Source organism: Leopardus geoffroyi, chromosome B3 (genome assembly GCF_018350155.1).
Source record: "Leopardus geoffroyi isolate Oge1 chromosome B3, O.geoffroyi_Oge1_pat1.0, whole genome shotgun sequence".
Classification (NCBI taxonomy): domain Eukaryota; kingdom Metazoa; phylum Chordata; class Mammalia; order Carnivora; family Felidae; genus Leopardus; species Leopardus geoffroyi.
In genome coordinates, this window is record NC_059337.1 from 144,772,118 (window position 1) to 144,788,777 (window position 16,660).

Consider the following 16,660-nt stretch of genomic DNA (forward strand, 5'->3'; position numbering starts at 1 on the left):
TGAATGAGTGGGGCCGCGCTTAGGAATGCAGGTCTGTGAGCCCGTGTGGGCAAGTGTGCGGGTGAGTGTGAGACCGAGTGTGCCCCAGCGGCGGTGCAGTGTCCGCGAGCGTGGCTGCGCGGGTGAACCGGGTGACGCCATCGCTCCTGGCAGCGACACAACCTGCACCTCTGGGGCCCACACGCGGCTGCGTGGCTTCTTGACCCGGAAAGGGGAGGGGGAGCCGGCGGGGGCGCGCGCGGCTGCCGGGGGGGCGGGGGCCGCGCGGAGCGAGGGGGCGGGCGGCTCGGCGGCAGCCGCGGGGGGCATCGGGGGCCGCCCCGGCTCGCGCCGCGGCGCCGTTGCTAAGGCCGGCGGGCGGGCGCGGGGCGGGCGGGCCTTAGCAACGGGTCGCGGGCGCGCGCGGGGGGAGGAGCGGGGGCGCGCGGGCCGCGGGCGCGTGGGGCCGGCGGCGCTCGCGGGCTCCTGCGCTCCCACGCGCGCGCGGGCGGCGGGGGCGGGGCGGGCGCGCGCCGGGGCGCGCTCCGGCGGCCGGCGGGGATTTCCAGCGCGCGAGAGGAAGTGCTGCGAGAGGGTGCGTGAGGGCGCGAGGGAGCGCGGCGCGGCGCGGCCGCCGCGTGCGCGAGCCGGGGTTGCAGCCCAGCAGGGACTTTCCAGCCGGCGGCGGCGGCGGCGGCGGCCGCCGGCCCTTCCCCGCCCCCCGACATGGGGCTGCCCGGGGAGCAGGACGCTGCGGACCGCGGCGGAGGACGAGCCCGGCGCCCCTGAGCCGGCCGAGCGGGGCGGACCGCGGGGTAAGGGGTGGCGACGGCGGCGGGTGGCTGGCGGCAGGCGGGCGGGCGGGCGGGAAGCTCCATCCCCGGCGGCCCCTTCCCGCGTCCTCGGCGGGCGGCGGCGGCGGCGGCGGGCCCGGGGCCGGAGCGGGGCCGGGGCGAAGCAGGCCCGGCGCCCGGCGGCGAGTGCCCGGTGCGGCGCCGCCTCGCCCCCGCCCCCGCCCGGGCCCGCCCGCCCCCCGAGCGCCTCAACTTCGGAAAACTTTGTCCTCGAGGCCGGGCCCGGGGCCCGCGGGCCGGGGTGCCCGCAGCTTTTCAGGAAACGGGGTGCCGAGGCCTCCCGGGGACGCGAGCCCCGCGGGGTGGGGACAGCCGGCATCCCCCGCGAGGCCGTGTGTTCTGGCGGCGGGGGCGGAGGGGGGGGGGGCGCGCCGGCTGCGGGTCTGCATCCACCGAGGGGTCCCCCCGCCCCCCGGGCTGCCGGCCGGGGGTGGGGGGGCTTCTGAAGCCCTTATTTAAAAGTTTATACTGAGTCATTCCTCTGCAGATGAACCTCTGACTGATTCATAATCGGGGAGCTGCAGTGGCCTCGAAGGCAGGCGGTACTGGGATCCAGTTCGGGGCAAAATGCACACATTCCACCTTTGATTCATAGTAAAGGTCAGACCGGGCTCCCAGAGGTGCAAAAAATGGAAAGGATGCCTGCCACGGTATTTAAAATTTCATCTCGAGGCGCCAGGCTATCGCTCACGTACGCTTTGCCACGTTTTCACGCCGTCACCCCATTTGGGGACATCTATTTAATATTGAGACCTGTAGAGAGAATTCTGTGTGGAATGTTCTTTACCCTTAATTTGCAAACCTGTAAACAAAAGGGAAATGGATGAACTGTCGTGGACGTGCTTTGAAATTTAACAACCCTTCAGCTAATGCTCCGTTGAAGAAAACAGTTTTATTTCACGTTTTTCCTATGAAGCTCTGAATCAGATTTCAGAAGGAGATGGGGGTGTGTGAGCGTGTGTGTGTGTGTGTGTGTGTGTGTGTGTTCATTTATTTTTGTGGAGTCATAAAGGCTGTGTTGAGCGTTACCTTACCGCTTCTTAATTTACATTCACAGCATACAACAGAGGAGGAGCCATAATTTTTTTTTTTTTCCCCTGGCATTTGTCGTGAATGCACACTGGTGAAGCGTTTGGAAACGTTTTCTGTAACCTTCTATATGGCTCTAAAATTCTTATTGAAAGAAATGACCAGGCGGACCATCGGTCGGTGCTAAAATCTGCGCGTGTCTTTCACATCTTTGAAAATGGCCTGTTAAAAAGACTGCATCATGTGTAGGATGTCTGGCAAAATAGTGCATAGCCAGTCGTTTTTCAAGCGCAAGGGGATATTTGCTTTTTTTTACTCTGTTGTGACTGTATTATTTAGAATTAGTCTATAGACGAAGAATTCTTTGGCCAAGCAAGATAAGCCTTGTTAGTAGGAAAATCAGAAAATAGCAGACAAGATTGGAAATCCCTGTGAGTAGGGGCTCATGACAAACCCTGACAGACCTGGGACTCTAGCATCACTGGTTCAAATGGGCCCTTATCACGCATGAGGTTTAAGACGTTAAGGTGTCTCACCCAGACGCCATCTGTTCCAGCTGTCACAATGCAGAAGCCAGGAAAGCGGAGAGAACTGGCAGGGAGAATTCCAGCTTTTTTTTTTTTTTTTTTTTTTTTTTAAAGACATTCATGTGAATTTTTCTGTGAGGGGAAAGACGACCAGTTATTTTGCTTGGATTCTATCCATGCATTTTGGATTTAATAAGATGGCCTCACTCAGTGAGAAGGGTGTAAAGACATTCCTCTGGAAACAGGCAATAGCATGGTCAGTTGCTTCTGTTAATACCGTCAAAATATTCTTACTCTTGTTGGTGCCTTGAAGAAAGTCCTTCGTTCCACTGAAACATCTGGGCTGCTGCTTGCTGTTTTCCCCTGTGTTTGGGATTTTGATTCTGTAAACACCCTGGCTAAAATCCCTTTATTTTTTCACTGTGCAAACCTGAGAGAGGCCTTTCTGGGGTACTGTCAGGATAGCTGTGCTAATGAACGGAGGAGGAGAATGATTTATCACTCTCTTAAAGTCCTTCTCTATGATGTTAAAGCTGCACTTTCAGAAAGATAAAACAGTCACCGTGGTGTTGCAAGTCTAAGCTGGCTCAAGCAAACAAAGGAAATTGCGTTAAATTTGCCCATCTCTATTTTCTCATCTCCATATAGCAGGACTCTCCAAACAGCAAGTGATCTTAACTATCAAGTATGATGCAATAGCTGAGTTTCCTTGCACGGGTCAGTTTAAGAACTCTTAACTTGGTAGAGGAGACGTCTTGTGACCAAGGCCTCCTGTGTTGATTCCATAGAATCTGGACCCCTCGTGTGCTTCTTCACGAGTGTTCATAGAGGAAGAAACACTATTTGGGGGGAATGGAGGGAGAATCATCATGTTGACTTCACCTGCAGAGACAAACTGGGAAGAGAGCTGTAGAGTGGGAAGGAAGGAAGTGAAGTGAGGCCAGTGGACCTGGAAGGTGACCAGAGAGAGGCAGTTGAGGCCTAACCGTGGAGGTGATGCTTAGGCTTATTCTGAGTGGGAGGAGTGCAACCACAGGGAGAGGCCAGATGCCCCGGGGCAGGAGGGCAGTAGAGAGGTGAATGGGGGTGGGTGCCACTTGCATCACAGCAGGAGGCTTTGGGTCCAAAGGAGCTAAAAGAAATAGAAGAAAGTGTAGTTTTAAACATAAAGGAAAAATGTCAGGGGCGCCTGGGTGGCTCGCTCAGTCGGTTAAGTGTCCGACTTCAGCTCAGGTCATGATCTCGCGGTTCACAAGTTTAAGCCCGGTGTTGAGCTCTGTGCTGACAGCTCAGAGCCTGAAGCCTGCCTGGGATTCTGTGTCTCCCTCTCTCTTGGCCCCATCCACTGCTTATACTCTATCTCTCTCTGTCTCAAATAAATAAGCATTAAAAAAAAAAAGAAAGGAAAAATGTCAGAAAACTACATGTGCTTGTGTGATACCCATCATTCATTATTAACTAAAAAATACAAAACGCCTTTCTCATTTTAAGGAGCTTTTTTTTTTTTAAATTGTTTTTTTGCACAACAGTATTGTAGATGATTGGGGGGGGGGCTAACCAACCTAGGAAGGAGGAGGTGAGGTGTTTTTTGTTTGTTTTTTTTTTTTTTTTTATCATTAAGCAGTAAAAATTTTTTTGGATGGGATTTTTTTTTTTCCTCCCTGTGCAGACACCTTGGGCTGAGGCTGGCGGGTAGTGAGATATTGAAAACGTAGGTGATTGTTGGTTTCTCACAACTCTAAAAATGAGGTGGGAATCTCTTGCTGAATTCTGTATTCCTTGAGATAAGTGGATCATTAACTGGGAGTTGGGAATCTTTTTCTCATCTAACCTAATGTTCAGTTAATGTGCCTTGAGCTCCCGTAATGTTCTTGTTACAGAGCTAGGATGAGTGAGATTCGGCACCCGCCTTGAAGAGCCTGGGCTGCAGAAGTCTGCCCCTGTGCACGGGGAAGGGAGATGCCAGAAACCAAGGGTATGGGACCACCACAGCACCTGGACTGAAGCTTGTGGCAGGAAGGGCGTGGAAAGGTGGAATTTTACCACCCTGCCCTCAGGGAGCAGGCGCTCGGCTGGAGAGCCAAGACCCACCTAAGTAGTCATAAAACCAAGTAGTCATAAAATGAGTTAGTGAATTGTGTGGAAGACTGAGAGTATGGTGGAAATCCGGGAAAGGGGAAGCTCTTGGCCGGCTGTGGGTAGTTGGGGGGGGGGGGGGTGTAGTCCGGGAAGGCTTCTGGGAGGTGGGTGTTGAGTCCCAGCATGAGCGAGGTCTCTGGGCCTCTTGCAGGGCCCTGAGGATGGCAGGAAGGGGATTTCTCCATACCCTGCTGTGTTTCGGTAAGAGGAGATCTGACAATTTGCCGTCCTCCAGTAGATACAGTGCTGGCGGTGCCACTGGTCTGCGGGGTTCCAATTGTAGTGTTTCCAGTGTTGTCCTCCCGCTCTTACCAGGCCCTTTGTGACCCCGGGGAACCGGCGTTCTACACTGCAAGGGCCTGGTCTGCACTGGGGAACGGAGCGGTGAGTGGCAGCACTTTGCTGTCTCTACTGTTTCTCCCTGTAGGTAGAAAGGCTCAAGAAGTGGTGGTGAGGGGAGGGGTGGAAATGTTAAAAAGCACCTCCCTCAGGACCGCCTCCCCCAACCTACTGCTCTGTCATCTGTGCTGAAATGACCTAAATCTTTTTAATTCTCAAGAAATAAAAAATTGGGTCCTATAATTTCATTTCATGATTTACATTTTTCCAGGGCTTGCTGCATGCAGGTTTTAACTCTGTGTGTGTATATATATATTTTTTTCTAATGTTTTTAATTTATTTTTTAATTTATTAAATTTATTATAAATTTAATTAATTTATTAATTATTTTTGGTGGGGGAGGGGCAGAGAGAGGGACAGAGGATCTGAAGCGGACTCTGCGCTGACAGCAGCGAGCCCCCAGTGTGGGGCTTGAACTCATGAACCATGAGATCATGACCTGCACCAAAGTTGGACACTCAACTGACTGAGCTACCCAGGTGCCCTTATACATGTATCTTTTTTAAAGGCTTTTTTTTTTATGCTTATTTATTTTGAGGGAGAGAGAGAAAGCGAGTGGGAAGGGGCAGAGGGGGTGGGGGAGAGAACCCCAGCAGGCTCCGCGCTGTCAATGCAGAGCCCAGTGCGGGGTTTGATCTCATATGCTGTGAGATCACGACCCGAGCCGAAATCGGGAGTCCGATGCTCAACCGACTGAGCCACCCAGACACCCCGTATATATTTTTTAATGCAGGTTATTGGGTAACTTTTTATAAGGCCATTCTACCAAGAAAGATATCAGGCATGCTGTTCTGATATTCTGATTTTCTTTCCAATTTAAACACTGATTCTATGGCAAAACCCCAAAGCATGTTTATTGGAAACTTGGTTTCTTTGAGTGGAGAGAAAAGCTAAATCAATTAACCAAGTGGAATAATAAAGTTTTCAGGACACTAGTAGTACCAGAGTGGTAAAACCTGAGTCTCCAGGAGTCATGAGAATTGTAGTGAAGGTTTCCAGAGACCAGCTTTGTACTCTGGAAGGTTAATGCCCAGTAGGAGGCCTGCATACACTGTAGGTAATGAGGTTCCCATTAGACCTCTCCTGTCAGTGTTCATGTCCAGAACTGCAAGTTTGGGAGAGAGGAGAGCCACCCCAGAGGCCCACACAATTCCACATGGTTTCGCTGATAGACTTGCAGTCCGGTGTGCCTTGTAGCTGCCTCCCTTGGCTGTGCCCCTGCGCCCACCCCCGTCTTCTCCCTGTTTTACGGCATTAAGAGGCTTGTATGACGGGAGACTTCCTTTGACACGGTACCTTTCTTGGGTGCTTTTAATGACTTAGAAAGGAAGAACAGGGCAACTAGTTCTTGTCCTTCCCTGCCCAGTAATGCCCCGAAGTCACAACTTTATTCTAGAAATTAAATTCTATCCTTTTTGGATTAATATAGCCTGATGTTTGAGATGTTATTATAGGGTAAATTAAGTGTTCTGGTTTCAGATGGCTTTTCTGTGTGGGAAAGGGCATGGCATGGCTTTAGTGTAGTATGTTGCAAGTCTCTAAGGCCCGGTAAGTTTTATTTAAAAATTCTAAAAAAGATTTATTATTTATTTTTGCTTTTTTTATTTTTTAAAGTTTATTTTACTTATTTTGAGAGAGAGAGAGAGGGAGAGAGAGAGAGAGAGAGAGAGAGAGAGAGACAGCATGGACAGGGGAGGAGCAGAGAGAGAGGGAGAGAGAATCCCAAGCAGGCTCCACACCCAGCGCAGAGCCTGATGTGGGGCTCGAACCCATGATCCTGAGCCAAAACCAAGAGTTGGACGCTTAACTGACTGAGCCACCCAGACGCCCCTATTTTTTATTTCTTAAGTAATTTCTACACCTAACATGGGGCTTGAACTCACAATCCTGAGATCTAGAGTCACATGCTTTACAACTGAGCCAGCAAGGCGCCCCTTTATCTTAAGTTTTAATACAAATTTCACATTGTACTCAGTAATATGTCTGATTTTTTTTGAAATATAAACACACTTTGTCTCCCACATTTTTGAGTACAGTTAATTCTCCAAAAGATGCATTTTGTTTGTCCTTGGCTTCCCTAGGACCCCTGAGGGCTCCCTTGGCATTCTACCATGTGTCCCTGGAGCTGTCCATTCCCCAGCTTGAGGAGGGTGCAGATGATGGAAGGCACCAGCTTTAAATATCTGAATGCCAGTCCTGCTCTCTCTACTTGGTCAGGCTATTGGTTCTGTCTGAATTGCTTTCCCCATCTGCAAAATGAGGCAGAAAGCACCATGCACATCACGTGCTTGTTAGGAGTGAAATGGACAATAAAGCATTCTACGATGTTAACATAGAGAATCAAGATGTAGTAGAGTAAGAATGTTCAAGTCTTAGAATGTAGACATAATATGCCCTTGCCTGTGGTAGGGACCACGGAGACTTTCTAGTTGAATTCTCTCTTTTTTTATATGAGAGGCTCGGAATGTTTGGCTGAATAACTGTCCCAAGTTGGATAATGGCAAAGCATGGACTATTCACCCAGAGTACAGATTTTTTCCTTATATGTTGTACTTTTCAAGATTTTCCCCCAGGGAAGCTGCTTGGTCTCTATTCTGACTTGGGATAATTGAGACTTATTTGATCAGCACACATTTTTGAGAGCCTACTCAGGAGCTGTGCTAGCTGTCAAAGCTGAGTAGTCAAGTAAACTGCTGTCTGATCACCATCCTCGAGGAGCTTATGGAAGATGGTGAGCCGGAAAAGCCACTGGGTAGGCCCTGTGCGGGTAGAACGGAGGTGCTGAGAGAGTGGGGGGGGGGGGGGATGCCGTGTCACTTGGACTGTGGGGTTAGGAGGTGTTTCCCAGGGAGGACGACCATCAGCAAGCTCGCAGAAGAGAAAGGGAGGCAGTGGCTGGCAGAGTTGCGTGTCAGAGTCTGAAGGCGCTCCCTGTGGCTGTGTTGGGGAGAGTGATCGGGAACAGGGCACTGGCTGCCTTTGGGTGTCACCTCTGTGCCAGCCTAACTTGGAGTAAGAGTTATTCCCATTTTACAGATGAGAACAGTGAAGAGCGATAGGCCTGTTGGACTCCAGAGTTCCTGTTTTCATTACTGTGCCGCGTGGTCAGTTTAAGCTGAGTTACAGTCCTGTTTTGGATTTTGTTCACATTCTAGACTTTTTAGTCTTGCTTTCAGATTTTAACGTTTTAGTTTTGCTGGTAAATAGTACTTTAAAAAAAATTTTTTTTTCAGCGTTTATTTATTTATTTTTTTGGGACAGAGAGAGACAGAGCATGAACGGGGGAGGGGCAGAGAGAGAGGGAGACACAGAATCAGAAACAGGCTCCAGGCTCTGAGCTGTCAGCCCAGAGCCTGACGCGGGGCTCGAACTCACGGACCGCGAGATCGTGACCTGGCTGAAGTCGGACGCTTAACCGACTGCGCCACCCAGGCGCCCCTAAATAGTACTTTTTAAATAAATTATGTATTTTTCCAGCATATGTTTTTCTTGTAGCCTTTCCTTCTAACATCTGTTTTGCCTTCATTGACTCATTTTTCTAGCTGGTATTCCCTCCATTTCTTCTTTCTGTTTTGAGTTATTTTCTTATAGCAGCAACATTACATTCAGTATCCTTTAACAAATTCAGTTAAGATGTTCTTTACCCCTGTGGTTCAGATGTTGCTTACATCTTGCTGAGTAGCAGTCCCAAACCTGATTTACTAATGTGTTTTCTTTCCCCTTTCCCTCTCTTAATTTACATTTAAACGGATAGTCAAGTAATAATGATAGTGTTTAGTCATTATGTTTTTATAAGGTTTTACAAGCATTAGCTTGTTAGTGGTGAACAAGTCCCCGGTGCCTGGTCACTCTGTAGAGAGCATAACGCTTGCAGTCCAGCACAGTCAAATTTCTACCCATTCATCTGGAATTTAATTATGACGACGGATTACTTACGGGAATATAAGTTAAAGGCAAAGAAGCCTTCTCCACAATTAGCGAGGAAATGATGTTGTTGACTCTTTTGGAGAAGATTTTAAGTGGCTCTTCTGCTAGAGCCACTGTAAAGTTTTGAACACAGAACTGGGAAGGGTCAGTGATGGCTGGGTTGAGGGGGGGAGGCTTGTTTCATGGACATCTATCTGTACCTGCTCCAGGAAGGGTTGTGAATACTGGCACACATCTAGGCCCCAAGGCCACAGGGTCAGGTTCCTGGAGTGATACAGGGTAGATTCCTTAGTTCTTAACATGAGTTAGACTTCTTGGGTGCATGCCATGGTATTGGATAGCAGGGGCCTCATGTTCCTGGAGCCTGTTCTGCCTTCTTCAGGTTGAGGGATGTTCTGGTGCATCTTGGATGTGTCTCTAGTGTTGAGATGACAAGCTTCTCAAGGACAGGGTCACTTCATCATATTTTCGGTGTGGCCTAAGATGCGCTCAGTAACAATGAGACATTTATGTGTGGGAGGAGTATGGGTCTGAAATCAGGCCTGATTTGAATTCTGGTCCTTCGTTTAGCTTACTTATCCTTTGTGAACCTTAATTTTTCTCAGCCATGGAAAGGTAATTGTGAGGAATAGAAGTGAGAATGTGAGTGAATGTGAGAACCCAGCATATCATAAGTGCTAATTCCTTTCCCTCTTTCCTTTCCTGAGTGATTTCCTAAAGGGAAAACCTGCCTTGTTAGCAAGGGGAATGACAGGCTGTCTTGGGAGTGTGGCTTGGCCCTGGGAGACTACCCTGCAGGTAAGTGTAGAAGCAGTGTGTTACTGGACCATAAAGAAATTACTCGTAATGAAGAGTAAAATGATTTGTAGAAAAGGAATTTTTTGCCTGTGATGATTTTTGATAAATTAAAATTTATGTTTTAATTTCAGAAGATTATTTTGTCTGTTATTTAGCAGAATAATGTTCTTCAGTTCGTTCTCATCTCTGTTCAAATGTCACTTCTTTCAGGAGGTCTTCCCTGAACACCCCAATTAAAATAGTCCACACTCACTCTCTAGTCTCTTACCTTGCTTTTTAAATTTGTAACAGAAAAGTTTTGTTCATCATCTTAACCCGTGTACTAGGAGAGTGCCTGTAGTGTGGTAGGTACTCAGGTATTTGTATGGATGAATCAGTACACTGTAGCCTAACCACATTTTCTTTTATTGAGGCAAAATTCACATTAACATACAATTAACCGTTTTAGAGTGTACATTTCCGTGGTATTTAGCATATTCACAATGTTGTGCAACCACCAGCTCTCTCTAATTTCAAACCTTTTTCAGCATCCCATAAAAAAACCTTATGCATTAAGTGATCATTCCTTATTCTGTCTTCCTCCCAACCCCTGGTAACCTCTCATCTGCTTCCTGTCTCTATGGATTTGCCTGTTCTAGCCATTTCATATAAAAGGAGTCATACAACAGGTGACCTTTAATGTCTAGCTTCTTTCACTTGGTTTTTGAGGTGTATCTAAATTATAGCATGTATAAGTGTTTTGTTCCTTTTTATGGCTGAATAATATTCCATCCTGTGTATATATCACAAGTTAGTTATCCATTCATCCACCGATGGACATTTGGATTGTTTTCCTCTTTTGGCTATGATGAATAATTTGTGTAAGTTTCTGTGTAGACATGTGTTTTCATTTCTCTTGGGTGAAATACCTAGGAATGGAATCGCTAGGTCATATGGTAATAATTCTGTGTTTAACTTATTCCCACCACAGATGTCCTAGGGTTCCAATTTCTGTACATCATTGCAACATTTATCTATCTAAGCTAGTCTAGTGGATATAAAGTAGTATCTTCAGTGATACTGAACATCTTTTAATTTATATCTTTTTTGGAGTGATGTGCACTTAAGCCCTTTGCTCATGTTTTAATTGGGTTGTTTATCTTTTTGTTGTTGAATTGTAAGAGTTATATATATGTGTGTGTATATATATATATATATATATATATATATACACACACACACACACGTGTATGTTTGTGTATATATATATACATATACACACATACGTACATATGTATACACATGTGTACGTATATATATATATATATGTACACATACACACACATACATATATACTTAATCTGTTTCATTTTTGAGAGAGAGAGAGAGTGTGTGTGTATGTGTGTGTGAGTGAGTGAGTGAGTGAGTGAGTGGGGGAGGGGTGGGGTGAGAGAGAATCCCAGGCAGGCGCTGCACCGTTAGCACAGAGCTGGACATGGGGCTTGATCTCATAGATCACAAGATCATGACCTGAGTGGAGATCAAGAGCCGGATGCTCAACCAACTGAGCTGCACAGGTGCCCCAGGAGTTCTTTATGTATTTTGAATATTAAACCCTTAGTAAATATGTGGTTGACAAATATTTCCTCCCATTCTGTAGGTCTTTTTTTCAGATTCTTAATAAGGTCCTTTGGTGCACAGAAATTCTTACTTTTGTTAATTCCAGTTGATCCATTTCTTTTCTTTCTGTTGCTTGTGCTTTTGGTATCAAATATGAGAATCCATGGACAAATCTGAGGTCATGAGGATTTACCCCTATGTTATATAGTTTTGACTCTTACATTTAGGTCTTTAATCCATCCATTTTGAGTTAATATTTGTATATGAAGTGAAGTGGGAGTCCCACTTCATTCTTTTGTATGTGGTTATACACTTGTCTCAGCACCATTTGTTGAAGAGACTGTTCTTTCCTCATTAGATGGTCTTGGTACCTTTGTTGGAAATCAGCTGGCCATAGATGTTTGAATCTATTTTTCAACTCTCAGTTCTGTTTTATCAGTCTGTATGTCTTTCCTTTTGCCAGTGGCACACTGTTCTGAATACTGTAGCTTTGTAGAAAGTTTTGAAGTAGTAAGAGAAGTATGAGTCTTTCAATTTTCTTTTTCTTTTTCATTATTGCTTTAGCTACTTGAGACCCCTTGCAGCTTCATGTTAATTTGGGAATCAGTTTTTCTCTCGCTGCAAAAAGAGGTCGTTGGAATTTTGATAGGGATTGCATTGACTCTGTTTTGGGGAGTTGCCATTGTAACACTGCTAAGTGTTCGAATCCATGACTGTGGGTGTCTTTCTACTTATTTACATCTTTAATTTCTTTTAGCAAGATTTTGTAGTGTCAATGTATAAATCTACCTCCTTGGTTAAATTTATTCCCAGGTATTTTGTTCTTTTGGGTGTTATTGTACACAGAATTGTTTCCTTAATTTTAAGATTTTTCATTGCTAGTGTATAAAAACACAATCGATTTTCGTGTGGTGACCATATACCCAGACTTTGCTGAATTTGGTTATTATTTTTCTAGTAGTTTTGGGGATTTTTTTTAAAGTGTTTTTAATGTTTGTTTATTGTGAGAGAGAGAGAATGAGCAAGCAGGGGAGGGACAGAGAGAGAGACAGACAGACAGACAGACAGAGACAGTGAATCCCAAGCAGGCTGTGTGCTGTCAGTGCAGAGCCCGATGCGGGGCTGGAACCCAAGAACTGTGAGATCATGACCTGAGCCGAAACCAGGAGTCGGACACTTAACCAAGCCACTCAGGTACCCCAGGGGGGTTTTCTATGTATATAGATTTTCTATATATAGAATCATGTCATGTACAAATATCGTTTATCTTTTTCTTTCCTTTTATCCTTTTATTTCCTTTTCCTTGCCTAATTGCTCTGGCTAGCACTTTTACTAGAGTGTTGAATAACAGTAGTGAAAGCAGACACCCTTATCTCGTTCCTGGTATTAGGGGAAAGTTTACATACAATCTTTCACCATCGATTATGAAGTTAGGTGTGGGTTTTATTTTGTTTTTGTTTTTGTTTTAAAGAAATGCCCTTTTCATTTTAAGGACATTCTCTTCAATTCATAGTTGGCTGAGCATTTCATCATGAAAGGATGCTGAATTTTGTCAGATGCTTTCTATGTTTCTATTGGTAGGATCATGTGGGTTTTTTCCCTCTTTATTCTGAGTGTGGTGTTTTACGTTAATAGATTTCTGCATGTTGAACTACCTTTGCTTTCCTGGGATAAATCTCACTTTGTCCCAGTGTATAATCATCTTAATGTCTTGTTATATGTGATTTGCTCCTATTTTGTTGAGGTTTTTACATCTATATTCATAAGGGATATGGGTTTTTAGTTTTTTTGTGGTATCTTTGTCTGGCTTTTGTATCAGGTTACCAACTGCATTTTGACTGGACATCAGGCTTCTTCAGAATTTTGAAACCTGTCCTCTCTTCCATGTATAGAAAAATTTAGGAGAGTTTTCAGGCAGACAGGATGACGATGATCATGCCACATACCTCCACAATACAAGGCTGCCCATCATAGCTTATCACTGGGAAAATCCTGGCTGATACTACCACCATAACTCTGTGTCTACCAGTGGAGAATGAAGGAGGGGACACTATTCCTGATGCCAGGACAAGAGAGAGATGTGCCTGTCGCTTTGTGAAAAAGCCACAGATTGTTCCAGATAATGATAGTTGAATAACAAACTGCCCTAAGTATTAGTGACCTAAACCAGCAGTAATCTGTTATTAGATCTTATGGTTCCGTGGGTTGATCAGGCAGGGTTCAGCTGGGTGATTCTTCTGCTCTGTGTGGCATTAGCCAAGGTCACTCACTGGTGTTTATCTGGCGTCTGGTGTGGAGGTCCAGCATGGCTATGCTCCCATGACTGGATGGTTGGAAGGCCAGCTTTTAGTGGTTCTTCCTTTCCACGTACTGTCAGGGCCTCTGCAGATGGCCTCTCTGCTAGGGTGGTCGGATTTCTTACATGACAGCCTAGGATTCCTACAATGAGTTTTTTAGGAGAGGAAGCAGAGGCTGACAGATTAGTGTTAGTGTTATTCCTACTATGTTCTGTTGATCGAAGAACCTGCGAGGTACTCCCAGGTTTAGGGAGAAGAGACACATTGCTTATCTCTTGTTGAAAGGAGTGTCTGTTTGTGGCCATCTTTAACCCACTGCACATGTTGTGGTTTGATTCCAGTGCTATCAACAGTGTATGTTGTGGATGCTTCATAAGACAGGCTTTTGTGGGCTAAAATGGAAACCCCAACTGCTGTGTTACCTGTTTTCTGTGAGAAAATGCATTCTGTCTTCTGAACCAAGAATTCATGAATAAAATTTTGAAATACACCCATTCATAAAATGGTAATTCATAAAATGTAGTAAAATATATGTTTGGAGCACCTGGGTGGCTCAGTTGGTTAAGTGTCCAACTCGTGACTTCACCTCAGCTCATGATCTCATGGTTCGTGGGTTTGAGCCCCACGTTGGGCTCTAAGCTGATAGCGTGGAGCCTGCTTGGAATTCTCTCTCTCCCTCTTTCTCTTTGTCCCTCCCACACTCACACTCACCCTCTCTCAAATAAATTAAAAAATAACCACACACACAAACATTTAAAAAGTATGTTTTATTTACTTAATCAGCAGGAATCCTTGATCATCTGTCAGTTTTTCAAGTACAACTTTGGGTCTATATATTTTCCCTTCCTATTCATTCGTCTTAAAAATTACTAGAAAATTCACTTTCATTTTGAAGAGTATTATGGAGTTTAAGCTTATATCTCTCTCGGTTCTTTTTTTTTTTTTTTAATATTTTAACGTTTAGTTGTGAGAGACAGAGAGAGATAGAGCATAAGTGGGGGAGGGGCAGAGAGAGAGAGGGAGAGACAGAATCTGAAGCAGCTTCAGGCTCTGAGCTGTCAGCACAGAGCCCAACACGGGGCTCAAACTCACGAACCGCGAGATCATGACCTGAGCCAAAATCAGATGCTCAACTGACTGAGCCACCCAGGTGCCCCATATCTCTCTCTGTTCTTAAAAAAAGCTTCATTGAGAAAATATTAGTAAGCCTACATATCCTAAATTTCCTGTTGTTCACCCTAGATCATTCTAGTAAAACCCCTAGAGACTTATTAGAATTAAGTTACGGCTGTTTATGTAGAAAAGTGTGGGATAATTTGACAGCATGTGAGGAGGTGTGTATGCGTTAGTTGTAACATTGAAATCTCATTTTCTGTAAACTGTGCTTTCTCAGCCTTTCTCAGCTGATTGTTGCAACACTATTTGAGCAAGCAAATGTGATGAGGTCATAGAAGAGTGAGAGTGAATTTAAATAATGAAACAAGAAATCTGCCTCTGTATGGGGGCTGATGAGGGTGGAGAGGGAGGAGCTGTGCGAGTCGTGTCGTGTTCCCCCACGCGCCCTCTGCCTGCACCCGCACCCGCACCGGAGCTCCCAGAGCCCCCAGAGCCCCGCCTGCTACAGGGTTGTGATTCCAGTACCCCTGGCCAGGAGGCCGGCTTCCAGGTGAGCTTCCCAAGCTTACTGCGCCTTTGTTCCTCAACACCCGTCACTGCTGGGCATCTGACCTCCTGTCCAAAGTAGGCATGAATGAAGAGAGTCAGCATCTTTATGGGTGATACACAGGAGTGACAGGTGCGTGAAATTTCAGGGAGTCCTGGGAGTTCCTGAGTCCCCTTCTGTCATGCCTGAGGTCAAGAGCCTGTGGTCTAGATGGTCTGAGCACTTTTACAGCGGTCAAATTTTTTTTTAATTTATTTTTTAAAAATTTATATCCAAATTAATTAGCATATAGTACAACGATTTCAGGAGTAGATTCCTTCCTGCCCCTTACCCATTTAGCCCATCCCCCCTCCCACAACCCCTCCAGTAACCCTCTGTTTGCTCTCCATATTTAACAGTCTCTTATGTTTTGTCTCCCTCCCTACAGCAGTCAAGTTTTATACACACACACACACACGCGCGGGCACGCCCATTCCTCATTCTGTTCTTTTTATGAACTCTGTAAGTGTGCTGACTTCTGGCATATCATCAAGGAAAGAATGATTACTCTCTGCAAATCTTTGGGGTTGCTGCTTTACCTTTTTCATTCACCATTACCTCCAGGATTCTCTACACCATATGTGGTGACTGTGGCCTGGGGGTGACCAGCATAGGGGCTGAAGAAGGGTAATGAAACTAGAGGACGGGGGAGGGTGGAAACCGAGACAGGGAGGATGGGGACAGGACAGCGGCATTTCACACAGTTGTTCATGTTGTCTGGCTCCCCTGTCCTGGTTCATGTAAACGAGGCATTTCTTTGTGTTAAGGTGAATTAAGATAGTTACCCTCGCTTTTTGTCTTACGGTTCTTGGGAACTGCATCAGGTTTTAGTCACTTATATATTTCACCTGAAACAGTTGTCTGTGAGGCCTCTTCATAGAGGTCCCAATTCTGCATATAGTAAAAGTCTCTTAAAACTTTGACATTCTGTTCTTCTAAGTGTAACACTACAAATGTGAAAGTTTCTAAATTACATAGAATGGGAGAAGGCAGGAAGAGTACTTGTTGGCAGCCAGGGGCTGGAAAGTTTGGGTAGAGCTGGTGGCCTCCCTGCGGTGGAGGGAAGAGATTTACGTAGGAGTCGGGGGCCTGCAGGCTAGGCCCCACCAGCCTTTGAGACCCTGAGCAAGTTCAACCTTTGAAACCCCTATCTCCTTTCATGGCAGATAGGGATAATGGTGTCATGGCTGTTGTGAAGGTAAAATAATCAGCTTTAAAAAATTCACCAGAAACACAAAAGATGGTATTTAAGGTTAAAGGAACTTGCAGTTTTCAACCTGGAAAAGAGAAGATAGAGGATATGTCCATCAGACATTGACTGTTTCAGCGGGTATTTAGGTGGTCGGTATTTTTCTGCACGTTTTTGTTAAGTATACGTATAAGGAAGAGCAACATATAAATGAACACTGA

General features: G+C 45.8%; 1 protein-coding gene across 7 annotated transcripts in view; it reads left to right on the forward strand.

Annotated features, from left to right (window-relative positions):
- The first annotated feature begins 525 nt into the window (after positions 1-525).
- Positions 526-16,660, forward strand: part of TRAF3 (TNF receptor associated factor 3) — a 119,314-nt gene continuing 103,179 nt past the window's right edge. For 2 of the 7 annotated variants that reach the window (XM_045448314.1, XM_045448320.1), the window contains exon 1: positions 528-794. The gene's annotated coding sequence lies outside the window, so the exon portion shown is untranslated. Of the gene's footprint in view, positions 795-1,320; positions 1,484-8,382; positions 9,653-14,852; positions 15,215-16,660 lie in introns of those variants that run through there. The other 5 variants (XM_045448316.1, XM_045448315.1, XM_045448318.1 and 2 more) reach the window with 5 other exon arrangements.